This window comes from Nycticebus coucang, unplaced genomic scaffold, assembly GCF_027406575.1.
Source record: "Nycticebus coucang isolate mNycCou1 unplaced genomic scaffold, mNycCou1.pri scaffold_78, whole genome shotgun sequence".
Taxonomy (NCBI): Eukaryota; Metazoa; Chordata; class Mammalia; order Primates; family Lorisidae; genus Nycticebus; species Nycticebus coucang.
In genome coordinates, this window is record NW_026515605.1 from 104,794 (window position 1) to 122,641 (window position 17,848).

Consider the following 17,848-nt stretch of genomic DNA (forward strand, 5'->3'; position numbering starts at 1 on the left):
TTAACAGGTCATTATTTAATTATCATTTATCTATTGAAGGACATTTGAGTTATTTCCTGTTTGAGGCTATTGCAAATTAAGGGGCTATGAGTATTTATGTATAGGTCTTCATATAGGCATACACTTATGCCTTGGGCAGGCCACAAGTACGGCCCACTTCACAGGTGGATGAAGAAACCAGGCCTCACAATGAGGATTAATGATGCTTCTTGACATCAGAAGGGACATGGGATCAACAGCTACAAAACCAAATTTAACAACTTTCATGCAAAGCTAACTAAAGAAATTTATCGCTTATTTCATTCCCAAACTTCAACAGGGTAGAAGCTGGGACATCAGTAACCTAGGTGAGAAATGGTGGTGGTTCAGATCAAATCTTCACAAACTTCCAGCAAAATGAAATGGAAGGATGCAGCCCAACTCATTCTATAAGACCAGCACTAGCCTGGTACCAAAATCAAAGACATTAAAAGAAAATTACAAACCAACAACTCTTATGAGTGCTGATGCCAAAATGAGAAATTAATTCAAAATGATAATCTATGAAAAGGATAATACATCATAACCAATTGGGGGTTATCTCAAAAGTATGAGTTCATTCTAACATTCAAAAATCAATGTAATTCACCATATTAATAATCCAAAAAAGAAAAAAGAAAAGATCCCTTCCATAGAGTCAGGAAAGACATTTGACAAAATCCAAAATCCATTCCTGATTAAAATAACAACAGAAGCAATAACATCAACGAACTAAGAACAAAAGGGAACCTCCTCAACTTAACAAAGGGCAGATATGTGAGCGACAGACGTTACAGCATCCTCTCTGAATGTAGACCAGGACGACCTCTCCACCACCGCTAATCTACTTGCCAGTGCAGTAAGTCAAGAAAAAGAAAAACATCATGCATGTCACAGGGACCAGTAAATCGGATTTTATTCCTATATAATCATCAACCTAGAAAATATAATGGAATCTACAAAATATTTCAACTTCATCAAAATTAAATTTTTCTACTCTTCAAGAGACACTGTTAGGAGAATGAAAAGACTAGTAATAGTCTGGGTGGAAATATTTATAGATCAGGTATTTGATGAAGGACTTATAAAGAATAGAGAAAGAACTCGGCAAGGCTCGGAAATCAAAAACAACTTAACTTTGAAAATGAGAAAAATGTCTTTTAACAAAATATCTTTTAACAAGATACTTCTCAGCAAAGAAGATATATACATGGCAAATAAACACAGATCGACACTGTTAGTCATTAAAGAAATGCAACTGAAAATCCCAAAGAGATTCCTCTACATAGCTATTAGAATGCTCAAAGATTGGAATTCTCATACACTGCTGATGGAAAGGTACAGTGCCATAGCCAGTCCAGAAGTCAACTTGGCAATGTCTTAGAAAAATAAACATATACTACAGTTGACCACGCCATTCCACTCTGGAAATTTACTCACAAGAAATGAAAGTGTATGCCTACATGAAGACCTGTACATAAATACTCATAGCCCCTTAATTGCAATAGCCCAGAACTGGAAATAACTCAAATGTCCTTCAATAGATGAATGAATAAACAAACAGTGTCTCACCTACACAATGGAATACTACTCAGTGGTAAGAAAAAAAGATGAACTATCGATACCTAGATAAGTCTCAAAATAATCACGCTGAGTGGAAGAAGCCAGACCAGAAATAGTACATAGTGCCTAATTCCATTTCTATACAATTCTACAAACTTGAAACTAATCTACATTGACAGAAAATACAACAGCAGTTGTCTAGCAAAGAGGGGCAAAAAACGGGAGGAAGAAAGTCTTGTTATGCCTTCAAAGGGGCACGAGGAAACTTCTACAGTGGATGGTTATGTCCCTGATAACGCTTGTGGGGATGGTTTCACAGTGTGTAATATGAGTCTAAAATCACCATATTCCGTATTTTTTATTGCATGACAATTATATTTTTGTAAAGTTGTTACAATTTTTTAAAAATCTAACTGAAACAATACAATATGAGAAAGAGATGAATATGGCTAGAGGACCAGGGGAGGGCACCAAGAAGCCAAGACTTTCTCTGAGCTTTTCAGATTTTAGGACAGTGGAAAGGAATGGGGAGACAATCACCAAGGCAAAGAAAACAGCGGGAGCAAAAGCAGAGTCACGGGCAGCGGGCAGGCAGTGATGCAGCCGGCAAGACTCAGAGGTGAAGAACCGTGGGGAGCCCAGGGGAGTCATGTAGACAGGAGAGAAACTAGGGAAAATCTTCCAGCAGCCTGAGCATGTTAGTCCAGAGAGACCATGTTCAGAAGGGTGTAAGAAAGACGCAGGACAGGCAGGCAAAGAGGCTTCCTACCAGGGCCACAGCTGCCCAGCCTAGTGAGGTCATGGGCTGACCTGCTGAGGGCTCAGAGGCCACATCAATGTGGTGAATGACTGGCTGCATATCCCTTGCTGTGGAATAGAAAAATGTTGCCACAGATGCCACATGTTTGCCAGCCTAGGGCCAAAGCCCAAGAACCCAAGGCAGACGCTATAACTAACAAGACATGAATTTATAGTAGGAGCCAAGATTATATCCCCATTACCAGCAACAAACTTGGGAGGTATTTATAAGCAACGAGACTGGTTACCAGAATAACACAGGTATTTGATTAAGTATATGATGAATGAATGGATTAAAAACAGTGGATAAAGAGAAACAAGGCAGAAAAAAAATAAATTTTACTGTTTTTAGAGGAAAGTACTAGAAGAACGGGATACCCATTGTAGTAAAGCTGCACTATGAACCCTGAACCATTTACTGAGCTGATTATGACATCTAAATGCTTACTGAACTTGTAAACACAGAGGACAACACAGAGACCCAAGGTCATATAGAGGGTAAAGCCATATAAGATGAAGAATCTCAGAGGAACCAAAGGTACACGGAGCCACAAAGAGGAAAGCACAGTTAGTCACGGTGCAGCCACCACATCATAGACACTGTATCCAGTCACGGCGGGAATCCTTGTTAAAGCAGGTAGGCGGCATTACTCCATTTTTAAAGATGAAACAACAAGGCTCAGGAGTTGGGCTATTTGTCAGAGCCACCTTGTCCAGGTAAGGGCAGGGCCAGGGTACAAACCGAGGTTCCTGGATGCCACTGCTCAGGCCACGTGCCTACTATCTCACTGCTCTTCAGTGTTAACAGGGCAGAGGAATGCATAAAAAAGGAATTCTTAACCTAATATTAGCGACTCAAAGAAATATATCTATTTTCTGTTTTCAGTGAGCATTAACCACCCAAAAATATTTTTTAAGGAAAAAAATAATTATGTCTTCAATGAAAATCACTGAAAGTAGCGTGCAACTCTCAGCCCAGACAGGTTCCTATAATGCTGAGTTAAGGTGTAGGATCAACCCTCCATATATCTGAGATGCACATCTGTGAATTCAAACAACCATGGATTGAAAATACTAAAATAAAAAATGATGCAAATATAAAAGATTAACAGCAATGTACATAGAATTTATATTTTGTTAGGTATTATAAGTAATCTGGAGATGAATTACAGTATACTGGAGGATGTGATAGGTTAGGGGCAAATACCGTGCCATTTACATATGAACTGGAACATGCAGATTTTGGTACAGCAAGAGTGGGGGGAGTCCTGAAATGAACCGTCTGTTCTGTAATGATGGATAACTATATTCTATTATAAACAATGAAGTTAGAAGACAGAATTTTAATTTCAGTGTAATGTACATTTAAAGCGGTCAGCAGAGACGGCAGTGAGGCAGACAGGTGTAAGTTAAGCCACCTTCTCTGCTGAAGGCTAGCTCTGCCCTCTTCAACTTCAGCTCTCACAACCCTTCTTCATCAAGGCCTCTCATGCCCGACCCAGCAGCCTCCTCTCCCAGTCACTGATTGTCACCCACATTGTCTCTTTACTGTAATTGTCACTATCTGAATTTATCTGCGTTATTTATACATTTGATTATTATCTCCTCTGATCCTTACCCCACCCCTAAAAATGTCACCAGTAAAAATTCCCTTGGTAGGAGCCTCTGTGGGAGCCTGGGCTTGTGCTACTCACATCCTGACACCCAGAGGTGTGTCCAGGGCCCAGTACATAAAAAGTGCCTCATAAAGATCTGTTAAAGGAACGGCCAACCCCAGAAACATACGTCTTTCCGTGTCTTATGCTCCGCAGCCTGAATCCTCTGATCCATTTCCTCTTCCAACTCACTCCACTACTTGTCCTGGGCTCTGCAATTCAAAAGAATGGCTCCTTTCATTAGGTTCGTAGACTTACAACACAAAGAGAAAATGTCAAACTCATCGATGTTAAGCTCTCTATTTTACAGATGAGGAGAAACATAATAATATTCCCCCTTCCCTCTGCATAATCAAATGAGATTGGCAATTTGACCGTTTGGGCGTAAAATGATTTTAAAACTAGATATGGTCATGCACTTCTGAATAATGGGGATATGTTCTAAGAAATGAGTGGTCAGGATATTTTGTCATTGTGCAAAGATCACGGACTTTACCAACACAAACCCAGATGGCACAGCCTACTAAACACCTAAGCTACATGGTGTGGCCTCTGCTCCCAGGTTACAGGCACGTTTGATGGCAACACATATAAATTCTTTTGCAACGAGATGGCTGTTAAAATGAGTAAGATATCCCATGTGAGCCACCTCTGGCTTATGTGGACTTTTACATAGTAAGGGTTTAACAGGTTTTTAGCTTTCAGTTCACAGGAGAGGGCTGGTAACGAGGGCGAGAGATAGGGACAGCAGCATCGCTGTGGCAGCCACAGCATGAGGGGCTCATCCATGATGTCATCTACTAAATCTCAATACCCTGACGATGAGAATATTTTCATCCTCATTTTCCAGATATTGGAATGGACTCAGGAAAATTAATTAACCAGCCCCCAGGGTCTCAAATTTGTGAGTTACAAATCCAGGCTTTAAATGGGGTCCTGTTTGCCTTTCTCAAGTTTCCGATCTGTAGCCAGATATAAGCTAAATCTATGAATTGTTTTATTGAACATTATTTGTGAAGAGTTTATATAATGACCAACTGATTGCTGACTGACCCTATAAATTTCTGTATGATTCAAATTTCTCTGTGCTGATTTAACTCAGGAGGACCACCTACATCATAATGTGATCATGCAGTTTACTCCATCTACCACCCCTGTCGGGGAGCAGGTTAAAGGACACGCTCTCTATGCCACTGAGAAAGGAAAGACTCCAATACCTCTTCACTGCAATGGCCAGGTTTTCCATTTCTGTGCTTTGAAGTTTAATCTCACGAATAAAATTCTTTATAACATGTTCATATGGCTGAAGTAGACCTGGCTCCACGAGGTTGATGTTTTGATAAAAGGTACTAACTTGTTCTTTTCTGCGAAAACAAACAAACAAACAACAACAACAAAAAAAAACAGGTAAATTAACCAAAACAATTAAAAAACAAAAAGGAAACAGAGTAGAATACTTGTAAGAAAGAGAAACATTAAGAAAAAAGAAAGAAAAACCAGTGATTAATAAAATGATCCAGAAGGAAGGAAAGACGACAGTCAGAAATACTGTTGCTTTTTTCTCCACATTAGGAAATGGAGGCCTTTGAGGGAAGAGGAAATGAACCAGAAGAGCCTTGAAGGGAAGTAATTTTTTGCCACTTCTGTTTTGTTTTTTAAAAAGAAAGGTAAATAAATTTACAGAAAAGCTAAATACATTAAACCAGTCACTTCATTTCATGTTTGGCTAATCCCTAATAAAATATTTTCACTTTTATGGTCATAAGAGTGGATATACACCTATTATTTATAGTCAGTTAAAATGACTTCATATAAATTCACATTTATATGTGTATTTGCACTGCTGTTATTCACAATACTCCAGATACCAAACGTGTGGATTTTTTCCTCCTACCAACCAATTCTCCACCTTTCTGGACACCTCTGTGAATCTGACAATTCAGTTCAGTTCTGACAGTTAACTACCCAGATTTAGCACGGACCCCCACAGGCTAAGCATTCAGTCCCATAAGCCTGCCCCTCACTTCAGACCCCCATCATGAGTTCTAAGTTGCCACCTGTACTTCTGACCAACTGGCTATAAATCACGGGCTCTCATGACATGCTCCACAGGTTCCATGATTTGCTAAAACAGCTCACAGAACTCAGGAAAACACTTTGGATTACCAGTATATTATAAAGGACACAACTCGGGAACTGCCAAATGGAAGAAATGCTTAGGACAAGGTATGGGGCAGGTGTGGTGAGTGTCTCTGGGAACTCCACCCATGCCAGCCCCTCAGTGTGTTCTTCAACCCAGAAACTCTCCTAATGCCATTGTTTAGGGGTTCTATGGAGGTTCTACTGAGTAGACATGATAGACTTAATCACTGGCTACTGGTGAGTAACTCCGTCTTTGGCTCCCCTACCCTCCCCAGGTCAGAGGTGGGGCTGAACATTTCAACCATCTAAATCAGGTTTGAGCCCTTCTGGCAACCAACTCCCACCCTGAAGCTACCTAGGGGCCACCAGCCATCTCATTAAAGGACATTCTTGTCATTCTGGAGATACCACTGGTTTTAGGAGCTGCACGCCAGGAACCTGGAACAAAGAAAAAATATTTTTCATATTGTAGCTCAGTATTTACATGTGACAGCCTCTTACCTATCATTTAATACTTTTTATTAAAAGACAAAAGTTTTGGGCGGTGCCTGTGGCTCAGTCGGTAAGGCGCCGGCCCCATATACCGAGGGTGGCACGTTCAAACCCAGCCCCAGCCAAACTGCAACCAAAAAATAGCCGGGCGTTGTGGCGGACGCCTGTAGTTCCAGCTACTCGGGAGGCTGAGGCAAGAGAATTGCTTAAGCCCAGGAGTTGGAGGTTGCTGTGAGCTGTGTGAGGCCACGGCACTCTACCGAGGGCCATAAAGTGAGACTCTGTCTCTACAAAAAAAAAAAAAGACAAAAGTTTTCAGAGGCATTTCAAAAGAAAAAGTCACCAGATTCAGATGCTGAACTGACAAAGGAACGGAGCCAGTTGGTGAGGCTTAGCCATGTCCTTGACTCAAAGGTTAATGGCTAATGCACTGAGTGAAACCTTGCAGTTGTCCAATAATGCATCTTGATGTTTAATGAAGTCTGTAACTAACTGCTACTGAGGGGTGCTATCATCCTGTGTGGACTGAATAACCACACTATTCCTCCCCATAGCAAAGCTTCTCTTCATCAGAAGGGCTGCATACTGGCCTCCTCAGAGGTCATGCAATCCAACCTTCCTTCTTCTGATCCTAGTGGAAAGGCATGCTTGCTAGTATTTAACATAAGCTGTGACTGAGTTGTAATAGTAGCAGCACATGCAGCCTTATTAAAAAATTACTTTTAGTGTTTGGATAATTCTTAGATTTGATGATCTGCCTCTGATGATTTTGTAGTTACTTCTCCAAGAATGCAAAAAGTCGTCTGTCTCTGGCCCCTGGTATGGAGACTACTCTTCTTTGGTGTTTGTCCAGTGCTGTTAAAACCGCTAGGCAGGCTCTACAGGAGGGGGACTTTTTAGAGCAGGGGTCCTCAAACAGTGACCCGTGGGCCACATGAGGCGGTGTGATTGTATTTCTTTCCATTTTGTTTTTTTACTTCAAAATAAAATATGTGCAGTGTGCATAGGAGTTTGTTCATAGTTTTTTTTTTTTTTTTAACTATAGTCCAACGGTCTGAGAGACAGTGAATTGGCCCCCTGTTTAAAAAGTTTCAGGATGTCTGTTTTAGAGTATTGCACAGCCATCTACACTGGCTAGTGATTCTAAAGTTGCAGCCACTGAAGACCTCTTAAATCCTGGGCACAAAATTCACACCCATCCACTCAATCAACATTCCCTGGGCGTTTGTCCTGGTACTCTGTCAAAGACAGCCTGTTAAGAAGCTGCAGGAGTGCTGGGCATAGTGGCTCATGCCCATAATCACAGAGGCCAAGGCAGGTGGATTGCTTGAGCTTAAGAGTTCCAGACTAGCCTGAACAAGAGTGAGAACTCATTTCTAAGTCTCTAAAAGCAGTAGGGTACCATGGCAGGAACCTAGCTACTTGGGAGGCTGAGACAAAAGGGTTACTTGAGCCCAACAGATTGAGGTTGATGTAAGCTATGATGCCATGGCCCTCTACACAGGGCAACAGAGTAAGACTATTTCAAACAAACAAACAAACAAACAAAAAAAAAAACAAACAAGCTACAAGAGCATGAGAAAGAATATGATAATCCCAGACCTTAGTACTTAAAAGGCATGCATACAGCCATCAACTGCAACAGATGACAAAGATACATGATTTACCTATTTTTGTAATAAAAATGTTCTCTTTAGGGTAATCAGTACAGTCCACGTACTGTGCTAAGCAATTTGTATGCATCACATGTGAATGCTCACAACAATGCTATAAACCCATTTTGCAGATCAGGCAGGACTAAGACCTAGCTATGGGCTCATTCCCCATTCACATATTGGAATCTTAAACCCCTAGTATTTCAAAATGTGGCTATGCTTGAAGATAGCATCATTGAAGAGGTAACTGAGTTAAAATGAAGTCTTTAGGGTGGGTTCTAATCCAATGTTCTGGTGACTTTATAAAAAGAGGATATCTGGAGCCAGACACAGATAGAGACAGCCATCTACAACTTTGGAACCAAGTTCAAGATTGTAACACTTGCTGCAGGACAGCCAGTAAGTCAAGAGACAAGGCGTTGGGGAAAGGAAAGCAACTTTTCCTCAGCCAGCAAACAGGAGCAGATGGCAAACTAACGTCCCCCATAACTATCTTAAGTTCATATGTACTTGGGGCTCTTTTTATGCGAAGGGAAGGGGAAGGAGTTGTCAGCTGGGCATCAGTGAGGGGCTGAGCAGGTTGTAAAACTTCTTTGCTCTTGATCAGTTAACTCTGGAGGGTGAACTGGATGTTCTATGAGTCTTTATAGTGACAGTGCTCCTTGTGCGTGGACCATTTTTAATCTCGTAGGAGTTAATTTTGGAACAGTCTTGGCTGTCACCTTTCTCCTAGCCTACATGCAGAGCTATGCAAAAAACTTAAACCTAAAGGATATCATTTCATAGGGTCAGAAGCAAAATGGAGCTAGTCCTGTTACGCCCATCAACGCCTCAGAAGAAACCAACACTGCCCACACCTTGACCTCAGACTTCTAGCCTCCAGAATTGTGAGGAAATCAGTCTGTCGTTTAAGCCACCAAGTCTGTGATATTTGTCACCATGAATACCTAGGCTGCCGTAGCCAACAAGTATTGTATAGTGCCCAAGGTCACACTGTAGTTCATGCAGAACTGGGATTCACAGTCTCACGCTACAGACCTCGTGAACGACGGTAGCATCAGACTGCTTCCCAAAGGTGTTAAACATCTGAATGCTGGTAGAATAAATGGGGCTCAAAATCATTCCCCAGACCTATGAAACACTCTAAAACATTAGGTACACATTATCTCTAAAACCATATTATGACCCCAAGGAATGTCCATGTGGCAAAACTTGCCCAGGTTTGCTCTTATCAATACACTGCTTGATCTGTGAGGAGGCCAATTATGATTCAAAATAATCATTCAAGTGAAATATTAATTAACCTGCAGGAGTAAGTCACTTTTTCAGTGATGTAAGACACAGACAATTGCACAATTTGGGAGGCTGAGGCAAGAGAATCACCTAAGCCTAAGAGCTGGAGGTTGCTGTGAGCTGTGACACCAAGGCCTTCTACCGAAGGCGACAAAGTGAGACTCTGTCTCTAAAAAAAAATAAGAAAAGAAAATTGCACTCAACCCCTCCCATTGGAGTTGAGTACAAACACTGGTTGCAACAGTGAGAAATAATTATTAGAGAGCAGTAGGGGGAAAAATCTACTCTTAGGTTGTCCCCTGTAATTTCAATGAATCATTAACTTCTCTGCCTTTGCCATTTACTGAAATCAAAGCACACAAACCTGTTCTTTAACAGAAATCTGACTGCCAGGGATGATCATTAAGATAGTGTTACCTGGGGTCCTTGATCACTGGCTAACTGCAGAAAATAAAATGTTCACACGTGGATGTCTCAGTAGATGCCCTCAACTTTCTAAAATGGGAAGAAAGATAACGATGCATAAATTCTCTTGGGTCACATGCTGGTTCCGGAATTCATCACAGAGAATTTCAGGAATAGTTTACAGTGAACAATACAAGTAGATTAATATCTGCCACTGACAGAAAATATGTTACATGGTTAAAGGCTGAGCCAGAGCTGCATAGATAACTCCACTATCCTTTTCATCACAAGGCACACAGGGAGATTTGATTTCCCAGAACCGCTGGGCTGGCTGGTATGTTAGAGGCACATGACTAGTTCTGGTGAAGGGAACAGGTACAGAAATGGTGTGTGTTTGCCAAATCCATGCTTGGCCCCTAAAATCTTTTCATCCTGTGTGAGATCTTCAGCTCTTAATTCTTTCCTGTTTCCCCTTTCTTTCTCATTTTCTCTCTCTCTCTCTCTCTCTCTCTCTCTCTCTCTCTCTCTTATTGCTACAAGGATTGTCCTCATTATAAAAGACTACTTGAAAGAAAGCATGACTAAGGTTAAAATGAGATAACCTTACCATACTTAGTTTAACTAAGCCACTATTATCTGCAGTGGAGCACCTCCCCACCCACCTTCCACCTCCTGCCCTGTCTGCCTATATTTGTGAAACTAGAGAACCACCTGGATTATTCTGAGAGACTGTAACGTAATGTACTTGGCCATTCTCACATCTGATGGAAAAAGCGAAAACAAAACAAAAACAAACAAGAAACCCACTTCAACATAACAAGAGATAATACCTGGTCCCTCTGTTTACACCTGAAATGCTGTGACTACACAGGCAGTAGAACACTTGGGGATCCTTCTACTTAGCAGAGTTGGTGCTGGTAACCTTTTACTCCCCTCCAAGGGTGTAGTAGTCACTGGCCTCTCCTGGTACCCTGCTCCTGACATCAAAGGTTAAAGAGGCAGAAACTATACAATGGCCACCCACAGAACTCTGTTTTCTTCTGGGCCTGACCCATTTTGGCACATGTGAGTGCTCAGAGGGGCTTGGAAGCACTTTAAATTCATTAAGACCCAGAGCCTCACCTAAGGCAAATACACTTGGACTCAAACACCATGTAGACCTGTTTACAGGTGTACTTGACCAATACTAGTTAAAGATTAAGGGTCAAGTCACAAGCATTCATCAGTCAAGACAAAAACAGTCTCTCCATGTGCTGAGAGAGCCACCAACACTAAAAATAATTTTGTCTCAAAATATCAAAATGGAAATTCAATTAGAGAAAAATGTACCTTGAATTAACCAATTTTAGATGCTCAAAACCTAAGCCTACTTATCTTCTTGCTCAATAAATTATATGATGAATTGTGTGAGTGACAACAGTAATTACTGATGAAAAATTCACAACTTTTTAAAATATTAAAATAAAAAAAAAAAGAAAGGGCAGTGCCTGTGGCTCAAGGAGTAGGGCGCTGGTCCCGTATGCCGGAGGTGGTGGGCTCAAACCCAGCCCCGGCCAAAAACCACACACACACACACACACACAAAAAATTAAAATAATCCCTAGGAATTAGGCATCTTAAATAGCAAATATTCCCACTGATGCTGAGATGGAATTTTTTTTTTTTTGTAGAGACAGAGTCTCACTTTATGGCCCTCGGTAGAGTGTTGTGGCCTCATACAGCTCACAGCAACCTCCAACTCCTGGGCTTAAGCGATTCTCTTGCCTCAGCCTCCCAAGTAGCTGGGACTACAGGCGCCCACCACAACGCCCGGCTATTTTTCGGTTGCAGTTTGGCTGGGGCCAGGTTTGAACCTGCTACCGTCGGTATATGGGGCCGGCACCCTACCGACTGAGGCACAGGCGCCGCCCTGAGATGGAAATTATATGTACTTGAAGAAAAGATAGGTGTACTTAAGATGTATAAAAATTTTAAAGGGTCACACATTTTCATAAGATGTAACATTTTACTTAAAATATCATACATATATTTATGTTTGTGTATCAGTAATGCAATTAAGGCTGGTATTTATAATGGCTAGATACCTATGATCTCCAGACACCCCTGGGAAACAGTCAAGTGCAGACAACTCTACTCCCTTCTATAGAACATGAAAATCCAGCAGGTTTATTAGGAAAATCACCCTTAGCTCCCAGGACTTGCTGCTTGAGAGCTAACTATTTATCTATTTATTCAAACTATGTGTCATACAGAGGCAGTTTTTGTGGGCAAAAGCAAATAGTATTGAATGTCAATATCTTCATTTTATAGTAACAAATGCCTCAAGAAAATTGATGCTAAGATCTTAATAACTGAGCATTAGAAATTGAAATACACATGCACTATAGGTGATCCTGGAAATAAAATGCTAAAGAGCAGGCTGAGTTCCTACCTGCCTGACTAGAAGGAAGCTCACACTTGGTTGGAATGTTCTGGAAAGATTACCTAAGAGATACTCTGACAGCATAGTTAGGGAAGCCTGACCCTCTGAGGGGAATTACCTAAGACAGGTGTAGACATTAACTAGGCACAAAGCAGACAGGGGGCTGGAGTGTCCTGCTCCAGGCATCAATAACCACAGGTGTGCAAAGCCTCAGGAAGAGGGAGTTGGGGACAGCAGAGGAGCCTCCCATTCTCCAGATGGGGTTAGAGACCTCGGCAGGAGCCAGATGAATGTACCGGGCCTGAAAGCACAGTAAAGACACAGGGCAGGGGAGGGTAATCTGCAGGGTGGGAAGCCAAGGAAAGATCTAAAGCAAGAGATGGCATAACTGAGTTTGCATCTTCACACAGTTTTGGCTGGAGTGCAGAATTAAAGAAAGGATTCTGAAATAAATATTCAGAGATAAAGATAAAACTAAGGCCATTATCATTTAATCTGCAAATATGAAACTTCAGTTGTCACTAGTTTCTTCTTGACTATAGAACTGGTAAAATTATGAACAGTTAAAATCTGATGGAATACTTATTCCTCTTTGGGGGTATGAATAAGGAGTATTTTCTTATTAATGTAGTATCAGTTGACCATTTTAGATGCCCTGAATGAACCACACTATTATTTAGTTTTTTTTTTTTTTTTGGCCAGAGCCGGGTTTGAACCCGCCACCTCTCATACATGCTGCCGGCACCCTACTCTTTTAGCCACAGGTGCCAACCTCACACTATCATTTAGTTAAGTATAAAAGCTTAAACCTTTCCTCTCACACAAGCAAAAATTGATCTCTTTAAAATATACTTTCATTAAATAGTATGCATACTTCCAGAATAAACCCAAATTAACTCCGAAAAAAAAATTCCATGGGCCAAATTCACCTAAGTTGCTAGAACAGGGCAACATTAGTTCTCTTTCTAAAGGTCAAGTTTTACTTTCTAGACAGGATGGCCTCTGCCCACCAAGAGAGCTGCCTTTGATTGGCAGTGGTTCCAATCTGTATTCTCAAGATAGGTCTCTCCCTTCACTAACTCAGCTATAGGATGGCTATCTGGCCCTCTGTTCTAAAGAAAAATCATCAATGGTCTCTTCAAGTTGGCCCCTGCAGACAGCTGGCTTGGAGAGACAACATGGTCCAGGTTGTCTGACCTCCATTTTGCTGCTATTTGATCAGAGGGGGATCTGGCCCAGGCATTCAACCACCAACATCTCATCCAGGGCCTCTTCCCCAAACATCTTTCCTGCAGATAAAATTCCTTCTGGAATCCTATTACACTGAAAAATATTTTACTTATGTAAGTATTTATTTGGATAACATTTAAAAGGTTTTAAAATGGAAGTTTTCTGAAAGATGATAGAGTTAACTAAATCCATTCAATTCAATGTCTAGAAACAATTCAGAATGCAAATTGCTTCCCATTTAAAATCACTGACATTTGGTTACTGGGAGGCTCACCAACGGAGGCAGGAAGATAGAAACAGCAAGAGGTATTGTGCTGAAAGTTTAGAGAAGGTACAGCCTCAAAACAACTGAGGACTTCTAAAGTTATGAATGAATAAATAGTACGCAGGGTAAGTGGAATGGTCTGGGTAAATTTTAAATGCTTCCTGCACCACATCTAAGCTTTATGACCCAGCGAAAACTATCTAACCTCTTGAGCATCAGTTTCTACCACAAAGTGAGTATAATAATGAAACCCGCCACATAGAGTTGTTGTGAAGACACATACCTAATAAAGCACATTGGGCACAGCATAAGGTACATTGGGGGTAACTATTAAGTGTCAGCCATTGCTACCATCTGTTATTATTCCTGACTCCAGAACTGAGTTAAAGACTGTGGCTGTGTCCTGCCTGCGTCCATGTGGTGTTTTGGGAAAAGTGTTAACTGGAAGAAGGTCATACGGTATCAAAGCCCATGGACAGAAAGGTCTTATGGGAACAAAGTTCTGCGGAAACAGAAAAAAAAGAGAATTAGGTCATGCCCAAGGTCAGCCTGAGAAGGTTTTAGGCTGGGTGGATGAGTAAATCTTTTCTGTAAAGCGATAGGTAGAGGACAACTTAGGCTTTGTGGGCCAAATCCTCACTGTTACAACTACTCATCTCCATCCCTGTAGAGTGAAACCATCCCCAGACAATACCTAAACAAAGGAGCCTGGGTGTTTCCAATAAAATTTTATCTGCACAAATAGAGAGCCAGATGGATTGTGCTTTGCTGACCCCCTTAACAGTCTACTCAAAAAGGCCCTGAGCACGGCAATGCAGACCTCACTGCTCCATACCTAGGGAAACAGGCTTTTCTTCACATCCTGGCCCTAGGTTCAGATCAACTTTTTTATATACATAAGTTTATGCTGTCAATATCACGTTATTAATATGCTATATGTGTGTATCTATAATGTAGGAATGTACACCTCTTTATGTAAGAACACTTACCCTGCAATGCACGTTTACTCTTCTAGTATTTTTCTGCCAACTTCCCTTGAGTCAAGCTAAATGTAGGCATAATCTAGTAATATTTAGTGCAAGTGAGTACACTATAGTTATTTTTCACTGAAAAATTCTATTCTGGCAAGAAAGACAGGGGTTGGGGAGAAAATAAACAATGGAATCAGTTTCAATATAAGATTGCCTTCCTCAACAACATCTGTTACCTTTCCAGGATTGTCTAGGAGCAAACTGTCCTTTTTAAAATTTATCCAGAATTTCCATTTTAATCAAAAACTGCATTGCTATTAAATGTTATTAAACTATGTACTAAGTTATTAACAGGTGTATTAAAACAAGCCAGGGTGAGTTTTGTGAATCGCCACTTTCACCTAGTAGCGAGAGACATCCTTGCAATGAAAAGACTTCTCGTTGATACCTAGCTAAATCAGGAGATGATCTGTGATACTAAACCCACCTCTCCTTTCCTGACCCTTTCCAGGCACAGTGTAACTATGACATTCCTTTCAGGACCAGGTAACAGAGTACTCACGGATAAAACAAATTAAGGCTGGACAAGAGAAGCTGAAGACAGATAACTCCTTTAGAGCTCAAATGGGGCTGGAGAAAGATCAAAGGCAGCAGCTTCTGCTGACCACCTGGAGAACCAGCCAGTTGTGGACTGGCTCTGCAAGATGTGTGATGCTGCCAGGTGGCTGTGTGGCCCAAATCATGGGGATTCACAAGCTCAGTGCATGTTAAATTGGTATAGAAAACAGAAGTTAGACAGTACTGTCATACAGAAATAAGCTCATGCTACGATCTTATTTAACCTTCTTTTTTTTTTTGGTATAGTTAAAACGTATAATTATTTCACTGAATGGCAATGCTTTTATATTTTGCAATAAACCCTTTTGATGGCAATGGCCTCAAAAAACATGCAAAAAAGATGCATGCTTAATAAAAAGCTGAGTACTCAATTTGCTTTCCTTGAGAAAACTGATAAATGTGTAACTATTCAAAATGTTTGACTATCATAACCAAGAGAAGACTAAGGAAATATGACAACTGAATATAATATAATGTCCTGAATGATATGCTGGAACAAAAAGGGGGGGGGCATGAAGGAAAAGTTGAGGACATATGAATAAAATAAGGACTTCTGTCATTAAATTTTCACAAATGTACTGCCCCAAAGCAAGATGTTAATACTAGGAGGAAGTGGGCACAGGTTACATTGGAACTCTTTGCTTTCTTCCCAAATTTTCTTTAAATTTAAAACCATTCATTAAAAATGTTTATTTAAAAAAAAAATAAAACTTGTCAACATTTATCATCCATCATGGAAATTATCAAGCCCCTGAAAACCAGAAGATATAAATCTCCTGAAGAAGTAACAGAATCTACATATTTTAAGAAAACTGTATTCACAGCCTATGATTTTACTGAAGTTTCTATGGAAGGTACATTTCTATATCACCTGTGAAGCATAACTTACCAAGGATCAAGAAACTATTCTAAACTAATTTTGCATAGTTTTGATTTCAAAACTTTATTGTATAAATGCAAACAGGAAAACAATAGCGGGTGAAGTCATCTCCATTAGCAGAGAAAGCTCTCATCCAAGGTGAATGAGGCTAGTTTTCTATCAGCGAGTGCAACAGGAGACTTCAAATAGAATCAGTTGTGTTCATTCCAATCATGGTTTGCTTTTTTCCAACCACTGAGTGAAATCAAAGTTAAAGCTTTTGGAAGTTCATCTGGTCGAATATAAAATGCCCAGCCTTTGTATAAATACTATTATAAATTCAGTGAAAAATAAAAGAGTACTGTGGTAAAAATTCTACTTTTACTGAATTAGGAAGTCTGTGAATTAGAAATGCACCTGGAAAATATCCACGTAATTTAATCCAAATATACTGACATTCTGCCTCTTTTATTTTACATGAAATAAAAGATGTAGCTATCAAAATTTCCAATGTATTTACACACATGATTATACTATCTAAACTAAGCATTTTTGTGATAGTCATTTCGTTTCTTTGCCACCTAGCATCCTTCAGGTATTGGAAATGTTTGAACCTTTGAAGAACTCCTAAATGTCTTATGTTTCATCACACTTTGTCCCAAGTCAGTAGGAAATTTTAATCATATTACTCAATAATAGGAGCTATAAAAGCTACTTTCAGTTTATTAAGCTTTCAGCAGATTGAAATTAGTTGAAAACTAAAACTGAAAACATGAAGACACTAAGAAACTAAACAGATTAAATGAGGAGAGCTCAAATGTACACATTTAATTGAGATTCTGTAATTGTTAGTCGGAATGTCTCAATTCATAGGAAAAATCTTTTGTTGGGCTTTTCTTTCATTGATTAAATATATATTCTGAGACAGAAAAGAATGGAATGAAAAGTCCTACGATTGCAAAGCATATAAGTATGGAGAAAATATTTAAATCGTAAATGAAGACTGTTAACATACTTCACAAGTCTTATCTTGTAAAAGTTAGGAAATGTGTCGAGGAAAATACTTTCGAAGGAGGTAAAGACACAGAACTTGTGACAATCAGGTAATTATAGACTCAAATATTTATGTGTTAGTATTTATACATGTCAATTACCAAAAAAGGAAAAAAACTGAGAATATCCTCCACTTATCAGAATTTGGTCTACACTGATATTTCAGCACTTGGGTATTAAAAATATTAAAATATTTTCAAGGTATCCAACCAGATTATTTGAGGACTATTTTGCTTATTTGTGGTGAAGGATATTGCAAAAAGTATGCACAGCTCATCAGCTTTCATTAGTGTTTGTGTATGTAAGATGACCCTTGTTCATCCAAAGTGTGGCAGAAAAAAGGGTGGATACCTCTGATACCTAGAAGAGTCAACTGCTGTCAACAATTTCAAATTGAATTTGAAGCATG

The 17,848-nt window shown here is 40.0% G+C and overlaps 1 long non-coding RNA gene across 3 annotated transcripts in view; it reads right to left on the bottom strand.

The window, feature by feature from the left end:
* LOC128579633 (uncharacterized) overlaps positions 1-17,848 on the bottom strand; it is a 136,401-nt gene that overhangs the window by 13,168 nt on the left and 105,385 nt on the right. For all 3 annotated transcript variants that reach the window (XR_008378235.1, XR_008378234.1, XR_008378233.1), the window contains exons 3-4: positions 5,252-5,398; positions 4,165-4,246 (exon numbers count right to left, since the gene is read on the bottom strand). This is a non-coding gene — a long non-coding RNA (uncharacterized LOC128579633). The remainder of the gene's footprint in view (positions 1-4,164; positions 4,247-5,251; positions 5,399-17,848) is intronic.